Below are 24,072 nucleotides of genomic sequence, written 5' to 3' on the forward strand. Positions count from 1 at the left end.
CTTTCTCCAAACTGAAATAATAAATGCATAAAACAGTAGAATATTTTCAGATTTAACAGTACAGACTTTCTAACAGTACTGCAACAAAGCTAGGTGCCCAGCTAATTACTAGCGATGCAATTAGTGGTCAGTTTGAGAAAAACAATGTTCTTCTTTATTGGTAGAATTCAAAATTAAGCCCATCAATTAGGGCATGTTCTTTCAAGAAACTGTTACATTATTCTTACAGCCCTCCATCTGGTTAAAAAAGCTAGATGGTACGGGTTTTGAATATTCTAAATATTTAAAAATACATTTTTACACAAAAATATGTGATGTTTTACATACTTATAGTATTTTTAATCTTTCATTACTGTTTTAAAGGTTATTACCCAAAAAAAACGAAAACTAAATTTTAACAGAAATGTACAACGTTAAGTTCTGTATGCAAAGATCTTCTTCACGTCATAAACTACCTGTTCAGAGTTTTTACAATGTTTTGAATTGTTTTGTTTTTAATGCTATAAATCATAGCTCAGTGCAGATTTATACTAGTTTACAGATTTGTGTTCTTGAGTTATTGAACATTATCCATTCTCAATCGCAAGTTTGGCTTAAAAATGTTTTTTTTTTACAATGCAAATTAATAAATACATAAGCCTAAATCACATAAACGCAAAAGCGTAATTGCAGTCGTTTTCCGCACCGAAAGGGTTAATGTATTAATACTGAATTAAATATAAAACATAACCTCACTATTGCCTCTTTGAAATTTGAAATGTTCTCATTAAATTTAAAAAAAGTAAAAGAATCAGAGCAATGCAGAAAGCTACATTTTTGGCCCGAAGTGTTCATCCCTACAAAATTAATATTTGTTTAAATTTGAAAATTACTGTTAAAAATGAATTCGATTTTGTTTTTCAAATCAAACCCCAATTAAGGCCGTTTAAGACACTTGCCGTTCGTCCACCGTCTGAAAAAGCAAAATTAGAAAACTTGTCAAAAAGCTTAACTATTTTTTGCATTACTGTTTTCAAATTGTGTGAGTGAAAAAACAATTCATGAAATTATTTCCAATTTCTTATTTTATCGAATATCTACCGACAGGTGGCGCCAATTTAATAAAAGAAATTACCTTTTTTACGAAATAAAAACAAACCTCACTATCCTCATAATTTGTTTAAAAAGAAAACCCGTAAGTTTTTAGTGCATTAAAACCAATATGAAGTAATAAGTCCAAACTAAATATAACGTTTGTCGCCATCAAATAGTTGTTAGTTATTTTAAAGAAATAATAATTGCTTTGGGAAAAAAAATGAAACAAAATCTGAATATGGCTGCGTAGCTGTTTTGTTTTCTCGGGCTGCTGTGTGCCCTTCACATTCTGCACACAATATTTGTTGTTGTTTTTCCCGCATCTTCTAACATCTTTGACAAGTTGCAAAACAAAATTTATTTATTTTTTAAATTAAAAAAAAAAACAGAATTTAAATAATGCCGGCAGACCGGTGTCTCGTTCAAAAGTTGATTGCACGCTCGGGAAAAAAAAATTTAAAAAACGGGAATTAAAAAAAAAGTCAAATAAAAGATCGACTATTTAAAAAAAACCGCACAAGCTACAAACGCACGGATACAAATTTAGCAACGAGGCCCTTGCAAATTCATTTTCCCCAATTCTTAAATTTCAACCCCCCCCAAAAAAAAAACATGGAAGTACATTAGATGCGCTGAGCTAGTTACCTCCCCAAAGGATGCAGTTGCATGCGGCTACTGTTGTTTTGGATCGCGATCAATCTCGCCGACGGGAACCAGCGAAGAAGAGCGCTTGCTAAGGACACCCGGACCGGGGGGTGATGCCCGCTGGCTGTCCTGGTGCCCAGGCGAGGGTGCGGGAGGGTGCCGGCTGTATCCGGGCGCGCTGGCGGAGGGCGGCTGGGCTGGGCGCCCCGGGCTGGGCGCTGCGCGGCGGCGTGCGGGCGGGCGGCGGCGTGTTGCGGAGGGTCCTGTGCAGACAGTAGTCCGCCATCACACAAGGGCAACTCGCACAGCTCCACCACTATTCAGATCAAATAGCACAAGGCGAGCCAGACAAAAGGCTGAACGACCATAACGTTGCACAGGAGCTGGGAGAGGGAGGAGGAGGAGGAGGGGGGAAGGAAGGAGCCGGGGAAGTATCGCCTACTCATGCATCCCAACGCTGAAAGCGGGTTACTTTCGTGTGGCGTTAACCGGCGGGGAGGCTGTGTTTCTATTCGGTCGAGGAGTTCGACAGCGGAGGTGAAGACCGCGATGGACTTGACGGATAAAACCGGACAGTTTATTTTTTTGGGGGGGAAAAAATAAAATAAAAATAAAACTGCTCATATCGCGTCAAACGTTATAAAGACAGGTTTCCCGAGGGGGGTCGGCGTCGTCTCACCTGTATAGCCGAGTGGGAGTGTCGAGGAGTTAAGAATAAGCGCCCCTTTCTCTCCTCCCGACCTCCCTCACAACAGTTCCTGAATTACACGCGTGTTAAAATTAAGCGTCTTGAACTCCCTCTGTAGTTAAGGATAAAATGTATCTGTTGCGCCTCTTCGCAACACAGTCGACTAAACACCTGTTCCGTGAAGAGCCGGGGGGCTTAACCCTTCGCGATGGCATTTTTTAGTGGCAAAGAAACCGCATACTTACCAGAACACCTCTTCAAGGAAACGCCTTCACTTAAAACAAGTAAACTTGCTTAATCACGCCATGTGAGAAAACAGCTTTGATTATAACTATGACGCTATGTTTGCGAATTGTTTTGAATAGCATGTATTGTTTTGGAGGAGTCTCCAGATACAGTCCCCCTTACCTACATTACCTGCAAAACTGACATTCTGTTTTCTTCCCATTATCCTCTACAAGAATTGTGCTGCTGTCAAGCATGGTTGCAGTAAGTTAAATCTAAAGCCATTAATACTATTTTATGGAGTAAACTTTATTTTCAAACTTCAAAAGGATTTTTAAACCCCAGAAATCCAACATATGTCTCTTATTTCCTGCTATAAAATCAGTACTGAGGAGTCAAAGAAAGTGGGTTCAGTTGTGAGCAGCCGATATCCTGCTCTCTGGGGTTCATGCCTGGCGAGTGGCCACGCAGAGGAATGAGACGTTTTAACCCTTTTTTCCCATCTATTACTACACCTTAAGCCACTGCCTCTGTTCAAGACCACCTGTATTCAAGACCACAGAGCCATAGAAAATGCAGAGAACCAGCGTGCAGCTCAGAGTCGTAGAAACAAATGCAGCCAATTCAATACTGCAACAGGTGGAACAAGGTGAGGTGCTGAGATCGTCGCAACACCGTGATGAATTGAAAAGTGCAGCTTAGGCCAACCAACAGCAGTGCAATTTAATACAGAAATGACAGGGATGACAGGAACACAGGGTTTCCAACTGCTCGAGTCTGAGCTGCTGTGTCTTTCACGAAGCAGTGGGAGGTGGTCAGTCTCCCAGTTGCTGGTGGCACCGATTCCAGACTGTAGGTCTCCGATTCCAGCTGTACGAGAGGGATAACAGGCCAACAGAAAGGAGGCAGCAGGAGCTGCTCTTTGAAATCTGGACTCCAAACCTTTTTTAGAAGGGCTTTTATTTAATTGCTTTCCTCTTTACTTTCCTATTTTATTCCATACCCCCCAATCTGATTTCTCCTCTCACTGTATTTTTTGTTGTTGTTCATAATATGTTAATGCATATTTTTAAATAAATAAATGTTAATATATAAAATAATAATAATAGGACTGTGTGGGTCTTAATGCCCCAGTATAGTGATGGATGTGATGTAAAACCAAGGTCCTAACTTTTAGTTAATGTTACTAGGTGGATATATATCCCACAAATACAGTATGTATCGCCAAGGTACTGACTTTGAGGGACAGGTTAAAGCCTCAGTTAACTACATCTTTGCCCATCAAGTACCACTTAATCAGGTAACATTGCCTTTGTGTATCTGGTCAGCAACTTCAGTGTGTTGCAGTTACGATTTATAAAGCTATATATATATAGGTTTCTATAGTGTCTCTTTTTTTAAGAAATATGAAAAAATCTTTTACTAATCCATATCCATCAATTTTAACCAGCTCAACGTTATTATTTAACCCAGGTTTTAGATGTGGACAAAATTTAGCATTAGCATTACTGACGAGCATTTTTTACAGGAGATAGATTATGCTCGACATTTGAATAACCCTGTCCTGCCACAACCCCAGGAGCAACCTCAGAGCCCGGAGTTCAGCTTATTTAAGGAGCAGCCACTGAGAACTGAAATGTTCCGTACAATGGCTGTCCACAGAGCACTGCAAGTACAAAAGCTAATGGCTAATGGCATGTTCACAAGGGTTTCTCTTTGGGTACTCCAGTTTCCAGTCCAAAGACATACTGGTAGGTTAATCGACTTCTGGGATAATTGGCACTAGTGTGTGTGTGTGTGTGCGCCCTGTGAAATGGGATTAATATCGCTTCCAGGGTGTACACCTGTTGCTTGCCAGGATAGGCTCTGGCTCCCCAGCACCCCTGAACTGGAACAAGCAGTTAGAAAACAGATGGATGGACTTCATTGAGCCTTTCTAGATGATCCAAATCAGTCATACAAAATATTAGGACTGTTTTGTTCCCCGGTATTATTAGTTGAGAAGAAAAAGAGTTTGTTCCAGCAGGAATACATCTCAGAGAATAAAGATTTGACTGGGCCATTGGAAAATCGGCTCTTTCCAGATCAATAACTGCACCTGCAGATAAGGCACTGAAGAATGCCATAGGACACATTATACAAGAGACTAATTTCTCTGCCATTCTCCCTATTCGCATGTAAATTTCCGAATTGAAGAAAAAATAGCCAAGTACTTCACAATTGTGTCTACTGTATTTAATCTAAATCTTTATTTGAATGCTCGTTACGCGAGTCCAGGGAAAGCCATAACTATCTTCGTAACACTGCCAAATCCTAAAATTGTTGCACATTATCGTGTCACAACAGCACAAACGCGGCAGAGTTGATTTTACTTTAAAGTCTATAGAATGACAAAGATGGACTCAACCATGTGCTGTCCAGTCGCCCAACCCAATACCATGAAGCAGGTTATTTAGAGTTTCTGCACAGAAAGCTAACATATGACTTTAAGTGGCTGGCTTGAGGTCCAGAAGACCCTGATTCTATATGCATCATAGCAAGGTCACAGCTTGTCAATGCACGGGCAAGACACTGCTTTCGACCTGGTTCCTGGCATGTCCTGAAATGTCTGTGTTGTTTGTTTGTTGTGCGTCGTTGAATTACTTCAATGGCCCTATCACACCATTATACTTGGAGATTGCATGTCCTGGTTAATCATACCTTCTTTATACTGGGAGTCTGTGTGTCTTGGCCTATCATCCTCAACGTACTTGTCACGTTCAGAACCAGAAGGAAAGGGTCTCTCCATCCTAGCTCATGTGTCCTTCCAATAGTACCAGATCTGGACACACCTTACTCATTCCTATGGGCGGACTAATTGCAGGACATACTCCGTTGGATCAGAGTTGAATAGCAAATAGTGAAGTACAGTTCAAGAGCAGAGAGGAGACAGAAAAAGACATATCTCCCATCCCGCCAATAATGACAATACATATTTTAGTGGAACAAAAAGCTACAAAAATATGTCTGCGACTACACTCTATTTCAATGAACCATAACAACCAATACCATTCAGAGTAGCAAAATAACTAACGAAGAAAGGGTTGAAAGTGGTTTGTGACTTTATCCACGATGGCGATTTTGTTTCTGCTGCACAGCTCAAAAGCAACAATCGAATTAGTAAAAAAAAAAGGCTGAAACGACTTACTGTAGAAGCATTGATTTGAATGACTGCAGTCTCATGAAGTTTCCAATGAGCACACCTTAAACTCAACTGAATGGACGAATAAATATATAACAACTTTTCTCTGCAATGAACACAATATGAATGCACACTTTGGGAAATAAGCAGCAGCACTGGCATTCAGTTTTGACAGAGTTCTAGCAGCTGTGCAATACCTAGCGAAGTATAACTCAGCAAATATTAGACATACTACATGAACTTTCTCTTCAATAAGACAAAACCTTGTGAATTTAATGAAAATTACATTAAAGGACATTACTTAGATTTGGATAATGCACCGATGAGCTCATGACATGGATCGAGCTGAGTTTAGACTCTTCTGAGAACTCATCACTTCAGAAACAACCAGTAGTACACCACAAACCTGTGCAGCCACCCTGTCCTTCGAGAACAATATCACTTGGACCCCGAGTTACCCGAACCCTGAGCAGAGTTTGTGGTGATGAGGCAGACAGATACCATAAATGGCAAGTTGGTTTTAGCTACTGTATATTATACTGTAATTTGTACAGATGGTGGTGTTGTGTCTTGTAGTATATAATCTAGTATAGGAAGGGGCATACAACCATACAGTAGATGTAAAGTTGAACATAAGAGCTTTAATAATAAGAATAGCTGTATAGAGCTTTTTCTGGACACTTCACTCACAGTGCTTTACAGGTAATGGGGACTCCCCTCCACCACCACCAACATGCAGCCCTACCTGGATGATGCGACAGCAGCCATAGTGCGCCAGAGTGTTCAGCACACATCAGCTATTAATGGGGAGAAAAACAGAGTGATGAAGCCAATTCATAGATGGGGATTGTAAGGAGGCCATGATTGGTAAGGGCCAATAGGAAATTTGGCCAGGACACCAGGGTGACACCCTTACCCTTTTTGAGAAATGCCCTGGGATTTTTAATGACCACAGAGAGTCAGGACCGTTTTTCCCATCTCATCTGAAGGACGGCGCCTTTTTACAGTATAGTGTTCCCGTCACTATACTGGGGCATTAGGACCCACATAGACTGCAAGGTGAGCGCCCCCTGCTGGCCTCACTACAATGCTACCCTTGAAGTTCATCACCGGTCTTCATTTTTAAGGGGGTCCCACACAAGTTCCTTTGTCCCAGGCCCTGGGTTCCACACCCTTTCGGAACAACCCTAGCAGCTCCTTTCTTTCACTACACCTCTCTTCACCATCCAGGTCTAGCATCTGGACAATCTTTTTTCATAGACAAGGTTACCCTCCATCATTCGATCCAGGGTATGGACACCAGCCATCTCTAATCTGTGCTTTGTATTCTGTGGCGTGGAGCCATTTCATCTCTTTCCTTTAATCATACGATACCTTTTGCTTGGTTACCTGCGGCTAATCCCACAGCCATTTGTCATCCAAGGACAAATTCTCTCACGAAAGACCACAGTGGTATTTAAGTGCAGTGCCCCTTGGTGTTTTGTTGTAATCCTTGTGTTGCCCCTACCGAATCTTCCATCGACTCAACCTGCCACAGCCCATAAAACGCCAACACAACCTGGACATCTGAAACGAGCTCTCTCTCGCCATGAACTAAACAGCAGGGCTCATCACTGGCAAATCTAGATTTAAACTGACAGGACGACCAGCCTCTTGGTGCCTCACTTTGCAGAACATACAGTAATAGACATCTGCAGAATGTGGCTTGGTCCTGAAGGCGTACACAGCTGCAAAAATTGAATCCCTTAATTGAGTTGATAATAGGATCATTTTGATCATTTTCGGCTCTTAAACATTGGATGTGGCCTTTTAAAGCATTGCGTTTCATCACTCAAATAAAATGTAAACATTCCAACCAAGAAAGCGGCCATTCAGTCAAGGGTTCAGTTTTGAATGGAAGCTCAAATGGAAAGTAGCACCTGGAGCTGAGTGGGCCTCCCACCCTGTACTAGAAACTGAGGAAGGACAAGCCTCTGTGTCATCCAGGACAGCAGCCTCAGTTGGGGCCTGAAAATAAATCATCCACCTAATTATGTTTTATACTTTTGCAGATGGCCCAGATTTTACCATCACTGACAACACTCACCCCGAACAACTGAAATCCAGATCTGCCGGCGACGACTCCTGCTGTTCAGTTATATTTAATTACCTCGGTTCATTTGTACCCTTTTCGGTCAATCAATCAAACAAATTAATATCCTCGAACCTCTACTTTGAAAGAACTGAGACAACCCACCTTGTCCTCACATTGACCAGAAGCAAAAGAGCCTTACATTGGAGAAACGCTTGCAATTTGCAAGTTGGAAGAAGAATGATAAAACGCATTCAAAAACCGTGCACAGAAGCTGGGCATAACCAATAAAGTTTTTGGCATAAGCTGAAAAAGGAAAAACACAGGTAAAATTATTGATCAACTCAGTAAAACATCAGCTGACGATCACAAAAAATATCAGAGCTATCTTAAAATACCTCACAGTGAAATTCTCCACAGAGCAGGGGCAAAGGTGTTAACATTTATCGTTTGCAGACCTCCAAGACCGCAGAAGCCAAACCAAAAGCACTGGCTCTCTCCATTTATGCTTTTGTTATTGAAGGCATCATATAAACATTTAGAAATGTCTACGATCTTGAAAATCCAACTTTAATGTCATAGATGAGGGTATTCGAGATTTTCATTGGTCAAAATCAGAGATAATTAAAGAATGCAGAGTGTGTCTGACCACTTGCAGACAGCATCGTATTCTGCAATTACATAATACGAGTTGTTTTTGTCGATTCTTGATGCCCAACTCTCTCATTCACGCCGACTCTATCAGAAGTCAAAATTGCTGACTAGCCATTCAGACCTTGTAATCCAAGGAAGCTGTAGTTAATGAAAAGAGAAAAAAACCAAGGACATTCTTTAGAAGCACCAAGTTAAACCCATCCCGTCAGTTATGTCATTCACCTCTGCCAAAAACTGAGGCAGAGGTGATCCATTTCAAGACCAAAAACAGCCCAAGTGCTTGCAAGTTAGTCTAAAACATTTTAGTATTTTAATTGTATATTTCCTTCAAGTACTTTTAAAACATAACTTGTATTACAGTACAACAAGCGAAAACAATTCTTTGATTCTTAAAATCTAATCAAATTAAAATACATTTTAAAATAAGTAGTCTAAAAGCAGTAAAAAACACATTTCCTTAATTGTAGCCCCGTGAGGCTGAAACAGTGCATATTTATTTGTAATTAGTTAACTTATATTACCAGGGACTATAACTGTAACTGTTAATAAATACATTTCATTCCTGTAATGAAACTGGAGAGTAAATGTCTCGATTGCTCCTAAGGTGCAACAAGTATTACCATAAAGACGTACAGTATGATGACCCGAATTCGGCAAAGCTACTTTATTGTGACTTTAATAATTACTGTATTTTTTTTCCTGTAATGATTGAATTGGTATGCACCATGGGAGATGTCCCTTACGCCCGTTACAACAAAACCGCTTCAGATTTTATGCAGTTAGTACTGCACTGTCTTCACTTGGGTCACACATCAGAGGCTCGTTGAGGTTAGTTGGTCAGCATCCTAGTATAATGTACTGTACAACATCCGTTTGCACAGACAGAAAAAAAATACAACTATTTTCAGAAAGAAACTAGAAGTAACAGAACGCAAGAAGAGCTAAAAATGAAAAAGAAAATGTTTCAGAACTAATTTTGAGGTTCTTCAAACGCGCGTTTTAAACTGTCATTTCGATTTCTAAAGATTCCTCGCTGCGCCCCAGTGCATCGTGTTGGTAAATGAGGAAGTATTAATTATTCGTAATCTTATTGACTACCCACGTCATTAGTTACCAGTTCAGATAAGAGCGGTAACAGAACCTTCCTGCAGTTCACAGAAGAGTAATGCAATGCCACCGGAGCAACGATTTCCTCCAACATATTTACCTCTCTAGAGGAAAAGATTAGCCGTGCAACTTTATGGTTGGCCAACAAATTCTAGTTTGTAAATTTTAAAACTTCTCGCGACGTTAAAAATGAAAAATTGAAATTGAAAGACGAGAAATTCTGGTTCAATTTCGGATGCGTGGGAGAAATAGGTGTCTCTCACCATGTGCGTTAGGGAATAACCTATCCCCCCTCACCCACCTTCTCTTTTGCTGCTGCAGAACGAGTTTGAAGACGAGTGTGCAAAGATTTCGTCTTTAGTTCAGTGCAGCGCAGCTGGGGCGGTCTGCTCTCCAATCAATGAAATTTGTTTCAATTTGCTGCGGGTCCGCTTAAATCACCCCTCATCTGTTAGAATAGCTGAAAGCACTTCTGGGAGCAATTAAAACAAATTATCAATTTAAACGCAGTTAGTATTATCTGAGAGTTTGAGTTGCATTTAATTTGTTGCAAAGCTGCGAATGCAGCGGGAGGGCCTCTTGTGATCTTGGGAGACCAGAGCTGGAAATTTCCCTCTGAGATTCTGTCCATCATAGCGCGGACTCCTTTTCTTGATGCGGTTTTAAGGGAAAGAAAAAATAACATTGTGTAATTGTCTTTCCCTCTCATTGAAGGATTTATTTTTTAAATGACGTCTTAATAGATTGCAATACAGTAAATGACCAACCAACAAATGACATTCTGGTACAACTGGGAGGTAGCACTTACTTTTAGTTACTTAAATAATATCCAAACAAAAAATGTTACGAAAAGAAACATTTGCAATTTTACATTGTGAGAAGGTTTAAATTAAGGCTTAGTCTGACTGCCGTTACTATAGAAAGATCTGAAGACTAGTCCTACACCCTGGGTTTAGCAGCTGGACAGCTGCAGAGAGCAGGAGTCTTAAAAAAAATCAATTCAATACTCACTGAATTAAAGGGGAACTACAGACCCAATTTATTAAATCTCAATAACAAAATAAATTCACCAACAATATAGAAAATGCGTACAAATGTCAAATTAAGTACAAAATCGTTAACCTTGTGAATGTACTGTACGTAGTTTTGTTGTCCAAAACCCCTGGCCTCAGAGTGGGTAAGAGTTCTCGCAAATTGTGACATGATGCGACCCTTCCTGCTCACTAGTCACTGTAATGACTATTGTGATATTATGGTTTGTGACGTGATGCAGCCCTTCCTGCTCACTAGTCACTATTATGAATGCATGCACAGTTAACAAGTAAGTTCCATTTATCGGCAAAACTGTCTTAAAGTTGAGAGTCTATATCCATTGGATTAAAAAAGATGTATTCACAAGTCTTTATAATGCAGTAGAGTCACTTCAAGTCACTGGAAGTTCTGTTGCCTTGTTCCAAATCGCAGGCATTGAGGGCAATATGGCACTGTGCATAGTTGGAAAACATTTTGTCAATTCTGTGATGTACAGTGTATTGGAGGTTTTACAAGTTGCAATGTACAATTTACCTAAATTGTGGTTAGACATGCGTTCATCAATCTTGAGTCTTTCTAGCCCTGATATATAAAAATAGTATTCCAGTTCCCCTTGATTTACATTTTTAATATAAATATATCAAATGCAAAACGGGTGGTATACTTTTAAACTAAGCTCAGAGATGATACAAACTGATTTGTGCCCTATTTCACATGGGATGAGCAAAATACATGATAATGAAGTGTTAAATACTGATCAAGGGAAGCAGGGATAGCATTGTATAACACACCAATATAACCCAGTTATCATTATTATTAGTAATATTGTAGTTGTTGTTGTAATTACAATTTTATGGTTTTAAGATTTGTTCTCTGAACATACATAACTGTTGAAGAGCATCACATGCATAAGCACAGAGTTGATATTCTATAAGAGATATTCTATAAGAGATAGGTGGAGTAAAGTTAAACTCTTGGCTTAGTAGTTATGTCTATAGCAGGAAGACATTTTAATCCTCCTTGGGCTAAACAGTATAATTCTCTTCAACCTCATAAATGTCATGATGCTCATGAAGTGTTTCATGCATTTCATGATTGTACTTATGCAGAAGAACATTACAAATTCCTGCCACCCTTTGCATGAAAAGTATGTTGGTCTCAAATTCAAAATGCTACAATTCCTGCATTTTCCTTAACGTTCCGGTTGTGTCCTCTGGTTGTCTTTTACTGTTCAAATGAGTGGACTTGGTTAAGATAAATGTCCCTTGTGGATTTTAAACAGATGAACCAAGTTCCTTGACAGTGTTCTCTGTTTAACACTAAAGAATGTTTTAAGCTAAATATTTTAAGCATTCTTCAAGCCCAGGGTTGTACCTGGTAGCTTTTCATTTGACAAATTGTTTCGGCTAAGTTGTGGCCTATACCTACACCGTAATTCAGTGCAGTTAAATAGAAATAAGTAGTTCAGGTGGGGAGCTGCGTCAGCAAGCGTAGGCTGCAAAGGAACAAGTAATAGGTTTATTCCATGCTGGAAAAAAAGAAAACACAACGTTTCGGCCGTGGAGCCTTCTTCAGGTGTGAGAAGGCTTACGCTTTATAAGTGTTATGCTTAAATAAGTGTAAGTAATTATTATTATTATTATTATTATTATTATTATTAATATGAAGTTGGAAATCAGGACTGCTCCTGTCCTAATTATATTTCGGCACAGCTGCTCAGACATTACCTGTGACTTCCTAGCTTTTCTGGTCTTGCTGTGATTGTCTATACTGTAGCTGCTCAAGCCTGTTTTCTCTCATGCCTGACTAAGCCACATTTATAGCTTCTAATTTACTGTACATCGGCACCATAGTGGTAATTGGTCACAGCTTTTGCTATTTTAATTGTAGTATTTAAAGTGTATTATCGCTCCGTCCACATCATATATATTGCCTTGTATTGAAATTTGACTGTTCCTTGCAATTTCTTCTGCCTATGTAATGTTAGTCACTCATCAGGAAAACAGAGTCAATAATAATTGATTTTTCCCATAGATAACAAGGAATGGCAAAATTATATTCATATTATCAATATTTATTGTGAAACATGATTATATTTCTAAACATTTCAATTTGCTGTGGCAGTAGCACAGGAAGGGGAAATCCAGATTAATCACTGATTAAGATGTGATAAAATACGGGAGACCAGACTTCTTAATCACAAAGTTATCTCAATCAGCATCAGAGGTAGACTTTAGGGACTAGAGTTATCTCTTTCTGAATAGGATCCTTTTGAAAGTGTCCCACAAGTCATTGCAAGTTAATGATGGGAGGGTAACTATTTTCCACCTTCCAAATTGTGAGTGTTCCCTAGTTTCCATTTTGATACCTAGACAGAGCAGTGACACCTTGTGGTTCCTTAAATTCAAGCTCTTGCACTGTTGTACTTGCAGCCTTTTTCCCCAGCACAGTTTTGTTTAGGCAAACTAAAATACTGTAAGCAGAAAAAGTAATGGAACTGACATTTATGGAATTCAAGAGGTACTGTAGCTGCGCCAGCCTGCGTAGGCTGCATAGAGACAAGAAAAGGTTTATTCCCCGCTGAAAAGAGAAGACAGGAAACAACGTTGTGTTCCATTTACAGAATTTTACCATGGTTAATGTACAATGGATTTTTACTTATACTGTGCTGTTCCTGTGCTTTGTACCATTCTTTTTCATACCCAGTGCTTCAACATGCTTCTATCATGACTTTCCTTTGCTTTATTGAGTATCTTTAGTCTTTTTTACCATGGTAGACCACAGTAAACATCTAGAACATAAGGAAGGTTGCAAAGAACAGATGGCTTTTCAGTCCACCTTGCCTTTTTGGTAGTTTAGCAGCTAACTGAAACAAAAATTATTCCAGCTGTTTCCTAAAGGTGACCAGAATTTGGGTCTCAACTACCTGCCTATGAAGTCTGCTTGAAATACATCTTTAAAGTGTTGTGGGGGGGGGGTCCTACTCTCCATCCTAAATTCATGTTTTTGTCTTTGTTTTGCTAGTGAGTGTGAAATACTCCCATAAAGTTCTAAGGTGAACCTTATCCATAAACCTTACAATCTTCACTTGAATCAAATCTCCCTCAGTCTCCATTGTTCTAGGCTGAAGAGATTTACTCCTCCTTACCCGACTAAGTGCATCTGAATTAGAATGTGTGTAGCTACAGTTTGGCGACCACTTACTTCAAATAACCTCTGAAATTGAATATTTATTTATGGAAATCCCATATATCCCTTTTCAATCCCTTGTCATTGTGAGAGTCATGGAATATTAAAATCATAGTAATTTAATCTGACTTTCTGTGGTAACTTAGTTTTTCAAAATCCAGTTGTATCTGTTGTACATACTGGAAACAAAGGCATGACTGAACATTAAAGTAGCTGGGAGTTTCATCTATCCTGGATAACAATCCCTTTGGGATGAAAAATGCAATATACATGCAAGGAATTATTATTATTAGAGTATTGGTATCATCCGTTCCCAGTAAAGGTTGTGACAAAATGCAGTATCCTGGAAGCAGTCCACACTGGACAGGATGCAAGTCTGACACAGGACGCCATACACACGCAAGCACACGGGTTTTTGTTTTTAAACACTAATTAATATACAGTAGTCATATATTTGGGATGTAAATATAGATGGGAGGACACTTCAGCACTCAGAGAAAATCAATGCAAACATGCGAAATATACAAATATATACTATGTAATAATATAATATAGGAACAAGTAAAGGTTAATTCCGTGCTGAAAATAGAGGAAAATAAACACCTGAAGAAGGTTCCACAGCCGAAACGTGTTTCTTTTTTACTCTTTTCAGCATGGAATCATCCTTTACTTGTTCCTTTGCAGCCCATGCATGCTGACACAGCTACCTACTTGATAATGTAATATATACCAGATATAGATATGTATTATAATAACATATATAATATATACATATATAATATACTGTATATATACACCAGGCAAGACTTTGAACTCTGCTTTACGTGGTCTGAAGAGTGCCTAACAGAAAAAGAGCATATTTGCTCACAATATCTGAAATGGAACTCTGGAAACACTGAAAACATAGTGATACAGATGTGAAAATCATAGTAATTCAGACTGATATAAAGATAAATATCAATCACTGTAGTTACTTTATAAACCTTTATAAAATACAAGTTATTATTACCCTTGTTTAGAAATCTGTACTATGATCACATATAATCCAAAATATAATTTCCTCTCTCTGTGTATGTCCCAGCACAGCAAAGCTACTGCTGGGTGTCTTGAACTCACCCAGGATATTGAGGTCACTCTGCAGTTTGATGATAGATTTAATCACGTGCCTGGGCTTGGCAATGTAGTGTTTACAGACTTACCGTGGATTTTTATTGAGTTTTTACTGTGTTTTGTTTTCCACTGATATTTGCCAGTTAGTGTCCGGAAGCATAGCAGTTTATAACCAAGAGGAACCAAGAGGAATAATAATATTGTTTTGCTTAAATATGAATACAGTTTGTACACAGTGTGTACAGTTTGTATACAGTATACACTAAATGCAAACATAATCAAATGAAAAGGCTGAGGACAGAAGGCAAGAGAGGGAGAAGATATTTTATTAAAATGTAAATATAAAAATGTATATATATATATTTTATTCTAAAAGTGTAAAACACATACAATATGGAGTATAAATCCCTTATTGTTCTTACAGTTAGGAATAAAACACAATATTCTTAAATTCATGCATTTGTCTTGCACTGCTAATAGACTGTTTCATGAAAATTATCCATTGTCATTACACTGATTGAGAAGTGGCTCCAATTGTGAAGATACAGATCCAGAGGTTTGGAGAAAACAAGTGAGAAAAATAAACTAAATTAAAGTTTTTCTTATGCAGCCTTCTGTAATGGAAATTACACAGTGAAGTACAGGTGTTGTAGTGTATTTAACTATTTGCAGAATTGCTCCTCACTAGACAGCTGGCCAACCTGATGGCTCTGCGTGTGTTTTGAAAGTCATGTGTATGTTCCCTCTTGGCAACCTTACTGCAAAAAAAATATTACTACCTTAGCTACAGTTTAAAGAAGAGAAAAAAAGATTCATGTACCATGGTGTTGTCATGGATATGTTAAAATAAGTAAAGTGATTGAGGACCGATTTGATCCAAAAGTATAAAATCCTAAAATATTGGATGGATAGGATCAACCCAGAGGCTATTAAACCCTGGCTGTTGATTAGGATGGATCATAGGAAACACGTCTTTACACAAAGAGGAACATGGAAGTTATCATGCAAGTTACTCTTGTTTTTTTGGTTTAAACTGTCCTGCACTTGCTTGACTTCAGTCACTTGTGGTCAAGATGCCCAGTTTTGCCTTCTCCTACTCCGGACTAAATTTAATTACTTTCAGGCACCAACTCCAAACTCACTTTTGCAGACTGCACATGCAGTACTGTATAGCTGTATAGATACTCTACTGGATGAAGTATCTCTCTGACCTACAAAACTTATAAACTACAGCCAGCATTGCTCTGTTTGACACGTCTCACTACAGACGTTCACAAAATATCTTTTATTAAGCTCTTTGTTCTACTGTATGCTCACTATCACATGTTTAAATCTTGCCATTTCTGTGCTGCTTCCTTCAATATTGCAATATTTTCTTAACAACTGATGTGAATTCTGACATCCTGTATCTAAAATGTGTTTACTCACTAAATAGAGTGTATTATAATATCTTTTGTTCAACTATGTTTTCTTTTGCTTGTGCTTGTGTTACTTCTAAACACTGTACTGATACTGAAATTACACATAGGTATAAATTGGCTTCTCTAAACCACAATACATTATACAGTATAACTTCTGTATGTTACTTTGTGAATATTTATATTCAGAATTGTTATATTATACATAATAGAACTGTGATTATTTCTATTCTCGATTTAAATATGCGCAGTATATCTGTTAAACTAATCACAATCACAAACACTGCAGCAAAATTAATAAAAAAAACAATTTTCTCACCAAATTCTGGTTATTGCTTACTGTGGTAAGGTTGCATTTAAAAAAATAAAATAAAATTAGTATTCTATCTGTGCAATGAAGAATGCAGTTTTAGCAATGTTCTTGCTAGTCTTGTTTTGTATATTTAATGCTTTAAAATGAAATGGATTCACACATGGTTGTGTGCTGTGGATTTTTTAAAAATCCCTCTTGTGGTGCAATTCTGAAATGACAGTAGAATTCCATTCTGCAATCCAAGAGCTGTCAAATTTACCTCTGCTTTCAGATCACAGGTGCAGGACATGGAGAAACAGTTGTGGAGAAACAGTTCTTCATTATGGTGCTGAGTTTTAAGTTTGCAGTCATTGCATAATTACAATTATTAAAACATTGCTGACTTGTCTTGTTCTGCATTGTTTTCCTAGAATGTTTATGATACTTTAATTTCTTATATAGATACAAAATCGTTTAAATAAATGCTGTTATTTATATGATGTTTAACATAAAAATGAATCTTTAACTTGATTTGAATGATTCTGCATGATACCAAGAAGATTTGTTTTTTATTATTAATTTGTGTTATGTAGTAACAAATATTACATGTTATTTGAGTGCAGTATCACTCCATATTGTTTAAATTCCACAGTTCTGAAGTTAATGTAGTGCCCATCCATAAAAGGGTGAAAAACCTGAACCAAAGAATTGTATAAATATGTCTGACGTTTATGACATGAACGGAAATGGAAACAATTTTAAGAACTAAACTAGATAGTCACCTTCTGCGTACAGAAATTATATTCTCGGAACTCATCTGTAAGTATTTAGAAATGTTAGGTCTTGCCTGACTAACATTTTATAGTTCTTTGATAAAGCAACAACAGCAAAAGGCACACATATGATAGGGTTCCTTAGTCTTGTGATAAAATTCTCCACAAAAGATTAATCCTCAAATTGCAGGCAGAAGGCATTTAGGGAAACCCAAGTGTTTGGATTGAGAATAATTTAGTTAATAGAAAACAAAGGGTACACAGGAGGGGGTTTGTACAGTATAATATAAATTTATAATATGGTTGTGGTAGTTTAGAACAAAGTAACCTGTAATGGTGAAGCAAATACCCTGGTTTCTTTCAAGAAACATGTTCTTGTATCAATTTACTACCAACTTCCAAATCGGTTAGGGAGGTAATTAGTCTTCTTTTTGTTCGTAACTGTTTTTTATATTCTTGTGTAGACATCTGTTTCAAGTCATTGAACTTAATGTCTAGAACAAAATCAGAAGTGATTCAAGCTTTCAAATAAACCCCTCTCCATTATAATACTAAGATTTACTGTTTATGATAAGTGCTGTACCTTTCAGGACTGCTTATTACTGAGCGCCACATGACTTCTATTTAGTGATAAGAGAAAATAAACCATACTATGTTTTGTATTTTTGTGTAGGTAGTGTGTTTCTCTGTTCCTGCCCCTGTTCTGAATAAAGGGATATATTTATCTCCAGCAGTATGTGTATCAGACATACTTAAACCTTGAGCAAAAGACTATGTTTCCGTGACATCAGTAACACATTATAATTTCTGCAGACCCTATTGTAACATTGACACAGTTGCAAACATATACAGATGCATTTGTAGAATTATATCATTCATGATTGTATTACAGTATATTGGAATAATGGGCTTCTGTTATAATACATAATTAAATGTGCACTGTCTATTCTTTTATTTTGATCTGTATGTAGTATGAGTATTGCTTTTCATTTTTGAACAATCAGTTTTCCCTTGCACGACCTTATCTGAATGCTTTATGAAGACTTTAATGAGGATCTAACTAATATTTAGAGTTAGCATATACAAGAGTCTACCTTTCCTATGTTCTCACTTGCTGTAATGAGAGGGAGTAAGCACAATAACCCAGTTTCTGTGCACTTCACAAGTTCTGTCCTATGTGTCATGAAGAGGAAGAGATTTGTTAGGCCAGACAAAGCACACAAGCAATATGGTGGCTCACGATGAAGTATTGAAAAAGCTGTTTTTGAGGTGGATAGCTGAAAGAGCTTTAGAGTATTCAGTGATATGTGACTGTTGGTACTATTATCTCTCACCTAGCAATGATAAATGTTCTGTTGGCTTAGTGAAAATTCATAGTGGCTTACTTCATAGTGAGGCATCAGGCTCATGACTAGAAGGACAATGTTTTGTGATTGCCATTTGTCGCCAGTGCCAATATCTCAGAGCTCTCATAAGCAGCGTTTTGACCTCTACTCCATTAAGAACACCAAAATGCTCCTTAAATCTTCCCATAGTAACACTGCAGCGTCACATAAAATAACTCATGTGGACTGATTCCATTTTAAAGAGAGTCTGACATTCAGATAAACAAAAGAATTTCTTACGTCATGTAAGGGATAATCCCCAGGCAAGAAAGAATGTAATCCTGTCAAAAATATCTTCTGATCAAATACAGATAATACAATAAAAAATATTTTCTTGGTGCTTGACATCCAGCAGATGTCAGTCTTACACTACACTACAATAATATTCTTTACCTATTACAGACATTTCCTAAATTTCATAGATATGTTCTCGGTAGAATTGAGTAAGAAATGGTGTTTAATGGTATTTATTGTTTTCAAATACTATTTGCACTGTTCTTTATTGTTCCATGAACGCCAATTCCTTCAGGTGTTTTGGTTTCCTGCCACAGTCTCAAATCATACTGATAGGTTAATTGGTTTCTGGGAAAATTGGCTCTGGTCTTTGTGTTCCCCATGATGCAGTGGTGTCCTGTGAACTTGTGCCTGTTGCTTGCTGGGATAGGCACTGGCTCTGCTGTGAACCAGAAGAGGAAGACGTGGTTAGAAACTGGATGGATGGAGAAGAGGTTTTGCAGACCATCTAGCTTGTATCATTTGGCTTTGTGCTTTACTTTAGTTGTGACGTGATCAATTTTTGTGTTTCTGCTGAAGAATATAACAATAATATTGGTGGAACTATAAATCATCATTTTTGTGGAGTCCCTACGTCTGACATACTGTACAGTATGTGGCCTGTTTTGCAATAGGTTTGCTGTCCTAATGCTCTGGTATTCCAGTAAATATACCCAGTAGATACTGACACATATGGAAACAATTGTTTTTCAGGTATGCAGAAGGAAACAGAAGTATTTTTTACAGTGGTTTACAAACTTAAATCATTATAGTGAAGAGAAGACATTCTAAAGCTGTAGATAACATCTATAATTTATTGCATACACCTTGAATCATTCATTTAGCTATAATTATGTACTATTTATTTTTCCAAATGTGTGATTGAAATGTTAAGATATATAATGTTAAGATAACATTGACCCTAATAAAACCCCAGTTTGGAATCTCCAAATGTTATTAGTACAGCTTGTCCTTTGACCACGCAACAGCCTGAGATAGATAAAGATAACAGAGAGCTACACAACTTTGAAGATGGATCTCAGAAGGTAAGCAAGGCTCTGCCATGGTGAATCCTGGAAAGACCTCTAAGGAGAATCCTTGCTCTGTGGAGTAGGGTAGTGAAAGACGATGCTGTACAGTAGGAAATGCCATCATCTGAGTGAAACAAAGGTCCTGATTACTTCTTTAAGGATCCCATAGGGCTATTTGTGAGAGCAGAAGTTCTAACCTTTTGTCTTGGGAACATTATACTTCCTCGGGGCATCTAAAACTTCCCCTCAGTTCATTTCCCACTTCTCCACTTAATCTGCTGTGCTGTGATGGATGAAGTGTGTCTCCTACATTTTTTAACCTATCTGGGATCCATGTGGATGAAAGGTGTTCCAAAAAAAAATGCAAGCAATAAATTACACGTGACTGAATGAGACAGGTGTGCAAAGGCCAGACTCTGCTGTTTTTTTTACCTTGCAATTCAAGAACACAGACAACAGAGATCTAGGGCCAAGATGGATACCACCCCCACTGGTAGTATCCACTTCACCAATGAAATTTGAGAATAACCCCATTAGCTCAACCCCACTAAATTCCAGCAGCACTCAGCCAGTTTTATGCATTTCCACTGGGAATTCCTCTGTTACAGAAGTCAAATGGCAGTGCCCAGAAAGAAAACAGAGCAATCTTCAATTTGAATGATTCATTCTTCTTTCTTTTAGCTGATGAACACTTTTTTGGAGACCCTGACAGAGCTCTTCTAAAAAAGGGTTTCATTTACAGTTGTGGTAATATTCAGTATAAAGTACTGCAAAGACTGAGAAATCTGAGTGAATCAAATATTATACAAATAACAGATATTTGACAACAGCTATTAAATAAATACTCCTGAGGTGTGCACCCTTAATCTACAGTCATGCAATATGTATTATGAAAGAACATCTCAGTTCCATTTTTATTCAACCAGATTTCTATAGTCACATGCCTGTACCAAATTAAGGAGCATACACAGGTTGTGGAACTTGAAAACAGCTCTGCTGCTGTGACTCCAGAATTTGTTACAGAGCTGCGTGTGCAGATGTGTGGAAAACACCGAGTTCACTCTGTGTTTTAAAATATGAAGTGTGTTGATGGGAACAGAAATGAGCTAATCTATCTACAGCTGCAGACTCTCTTGTTTTCATCTTCAGCCTTCCTCTGCAGAACTGCAACTCGCTGTTCTGTGTGTAATAGAAGCCCTTGCAGCATGTCACCTGGGGTTTGGGAAGTGTTTAGGAAGAAATCAGGTTTCAGTGCTCTTATTCCCAAAAGCAGTCAGAGTTCAGAATGTACTTAGCTCTTTTAGGATTCAATTCCAAAGGGCTGCAGTCAAAATATCTTACAGTGACGTAACTGAGACACCAGACTCATGTGGTATATACTGATTCAAGCATTACTTAGGGTTCAAGTGACTGATTCCAGATCACAGGCCCACATGAAGGTCATACTTCTGCTTCAACCAAAGGAACAGCATAAGAGCAATCTTCCTCACCCACATCCTTGTAACCACAATATCTTCTGGTTTTCACTCGAGCTGAACTGTTAATGACTTAATTGGATTCCTAATTCAAGTACAAATCTGCTAATTAGACCTTTCAGTTGGTTTCATCCTTGCCAATTGTCACAGCCAAGTGCTACAGTCATACGCAGAAGGATTATGGGGCCATGAAACACCACATATTCATGATGGTGCAGTGGTGATGCACTGGTTAGCATAGTAGCCTTGCAGCACTGGAGCTCTGGGTTCAATTCCTGGGGTGCTATCTGCATGGAGTTTGCATATTCTCCCTGTGTTCGGGTGGGTTTCCTTCAGGTGCCCTGCTTTCCTCCCACAGTCTAAAGACATAGTGGTAGGGGCTTCTGGGAAAATGGACATTGGCGTGAGTGTGTGGATGCTTGAGTCTCGGTGTGCCCTGTGCTGGACTAGCATCCCATCCAAGGTGTACCCTGCCTTGCACCCATTGCTTTCTGAGATAGGCCCTAGCTCCTCCACAACACCGTATAGGAAAAAGCATTTAGAAAATGGATATATGGGTCTTTAAGGCATAAATATCTATTGCAGTATTACCCAAATAGGGGTCAGTGATTTGGTGAAAGCTTATTCAAACTTATTTCTAGAAATAAACATATTGATTGAAGCAATACCTTTACAGCTGCCAAGATCCAGCTCAGAGTTATTCATCATTTACCTATTTACTGCTCATGTCATGTATTTTCCATTCAAATAAAAATGCTCAAGGTCATATAGTCCAGGCTGCCTGTTTCTTCAACAAATGAAGCTTGTTTAATCTTTGAATGTGCTTTTTTTTTCTCAGACTGTGAGAAGTGGATGGAAATGCACAGAACAACGGTTCACACTCTGCTGTCCCATTAACTGGCCTTCATCTTTGAAGTACTATCTTGTCCCTCATAATGTTTATTCCTTCTGACATTTTTTTCATTTGCCTGCATATTGTTCAAAGTATAAAGGGCCATTAGAAAAGGAAAACAAACAGCAACATCAAAGAATATCTTTAAACCGTGTTTCAAATTCACTTTTAGAAACCCCTATAGGCTTCTTACTATGGTTATTCCTTTCTGGATTAATCATTGTCTGTTGCTGCTTTGTATGCTTCTAAAAGAATGTGCTCTTGTAGGGAACAGTACTGTATATTGCAATGAACACAAACAAAGGCGCTGAGAAACACTTAATTTACAAAGGACATTTGAGTCCACAAAAATTAGACTTCTACTGCAAACTTTCAAAATTATGAACAGGTGATTTTTTTAATGTTATCATTGTAAATGCAAGATAATGCATTTCTAATGCAAGATGAATTTTTGGAGCTGCTTTAGGTGAATGTTATTCTGCCAAAATCTAATGGGGGAAAGTAAAAGCAAGCTCCTCACACCCTGTATCCTTCTAAAAGGCAATCGGAAAACAAATAAAGAAAAACGGCTACAGTGTGCTTGACCTTGTCCCAGTTCCACACAGGGAATTTAGCTCTTATTCAGATTTCTGTGCACACATTACTAATGCACCACCACAATTCATTTGGTGGGACTGTAATAACATGCTTTAAGATGCATCCAGTGCATTTTTACAAACTCATATTTGGTCTGCACATTCTTGCTGTTTTTAACAAGGATCTACAGTATGTGCTTAACCTTTACATTCTATAGAAGGATCTTATTCTATATAAGCATATGCAATTTCCCAGTCAGCTTTGTCTTTTATTAAATTGCCATGCTCATCATTGTAGTTCCTCTCGATATACTGTACTGTTTGAAATTTAGCACTGCGATTTAGCAAGAGACTTGTATAAAACGTTAATCGCTGTCAAAACAAGCAACATCTGCTTTACATGACATTTGAATTTAAATTGACAACAAGCCAGAACACATTAGTCCTAAACAAACAGAGTTCTAATATGAATGAGAATTATAGTGTAATTTAATTTCAACAGGAGGTCTAATTGCAATCTAGCATTCACTTCCAGTAGGTCTCCACATATGTATCCTGGTGGTGATAGAGAATTATTGAACTGTCCGCGTTTGGTGTGATCCAGTGTCTACAGTGATTAATGTTATTTACTGGCAGTAATCTTATAACACAGAAAGCTAAGAAGGAATTGTGCACCAGGTTCTTCAAGAGTCATTCATCAGCTTCACTGTAGGTCTGCAAAGAATGTAATTTCATTGAGATGAAAAAACAAACAAACAAAAACTTAGAACCAGAACAGTCTGTATCCCAAGACCGTTCTTTGATTTGAATGTTTTTGCTTGTACCAGCATTCGTTCAGCCGAGAAAGCACATTATTGGACACTCACTAGTTAATATCCAGGCAGTTGCATTGACTGAACAAGTGTTAACCAGATATCAATTTCTCATCAGGGGGAACGTAACATTGCAGCAATTGTGTCGATTAGTAATGTTAGCTAAGCAC

At 38.1% G+C, this 24,072-nt stretch overlaps 1 protein-coding gene across 2 annotated transcripts in view; it reads right to left on the reverse strand.

Annotated features, from left to right (window-relative positions):
• Positions 1 to 2,520, reverse strand: part of znf618 (zinc finger protein 618) — a 65,633-nt gene extending 63,113 nt beyond the window's left edge. The window contains exon 1 of one of the 2 annotated variants that reach the window (XM_088615509.1): positions 1,720 to 2,520. The gene's annotated coding sequence lies outside the window, so the exon portion shown is untranslated. The remainder of the gene's footprint in view (positions 1 to 1,719) is intronic. The other variant, XM_088615510.1, reaches the window with a different exon arrangement.
• Between the last annotated feature and the right edge of the window lie 21,552 nt (positions 2,521 to 24,072).

The sequence above is a fragment of the Lepisosteus platostomus genome, chromosome 21 (assembly GCF_059453375.1).
Source record: "Lepisosteus platostomus isolate fLepPlt1 chromosome 21, fLepPlt1.hap1, whole genome shotgun sequence".
NCBI lineage: Eukaryota > Metazoa > Chordata > Actinopteri > Semionotiformes > Lepisosteidae > Lepisosteus > Lepisosteus platostomus.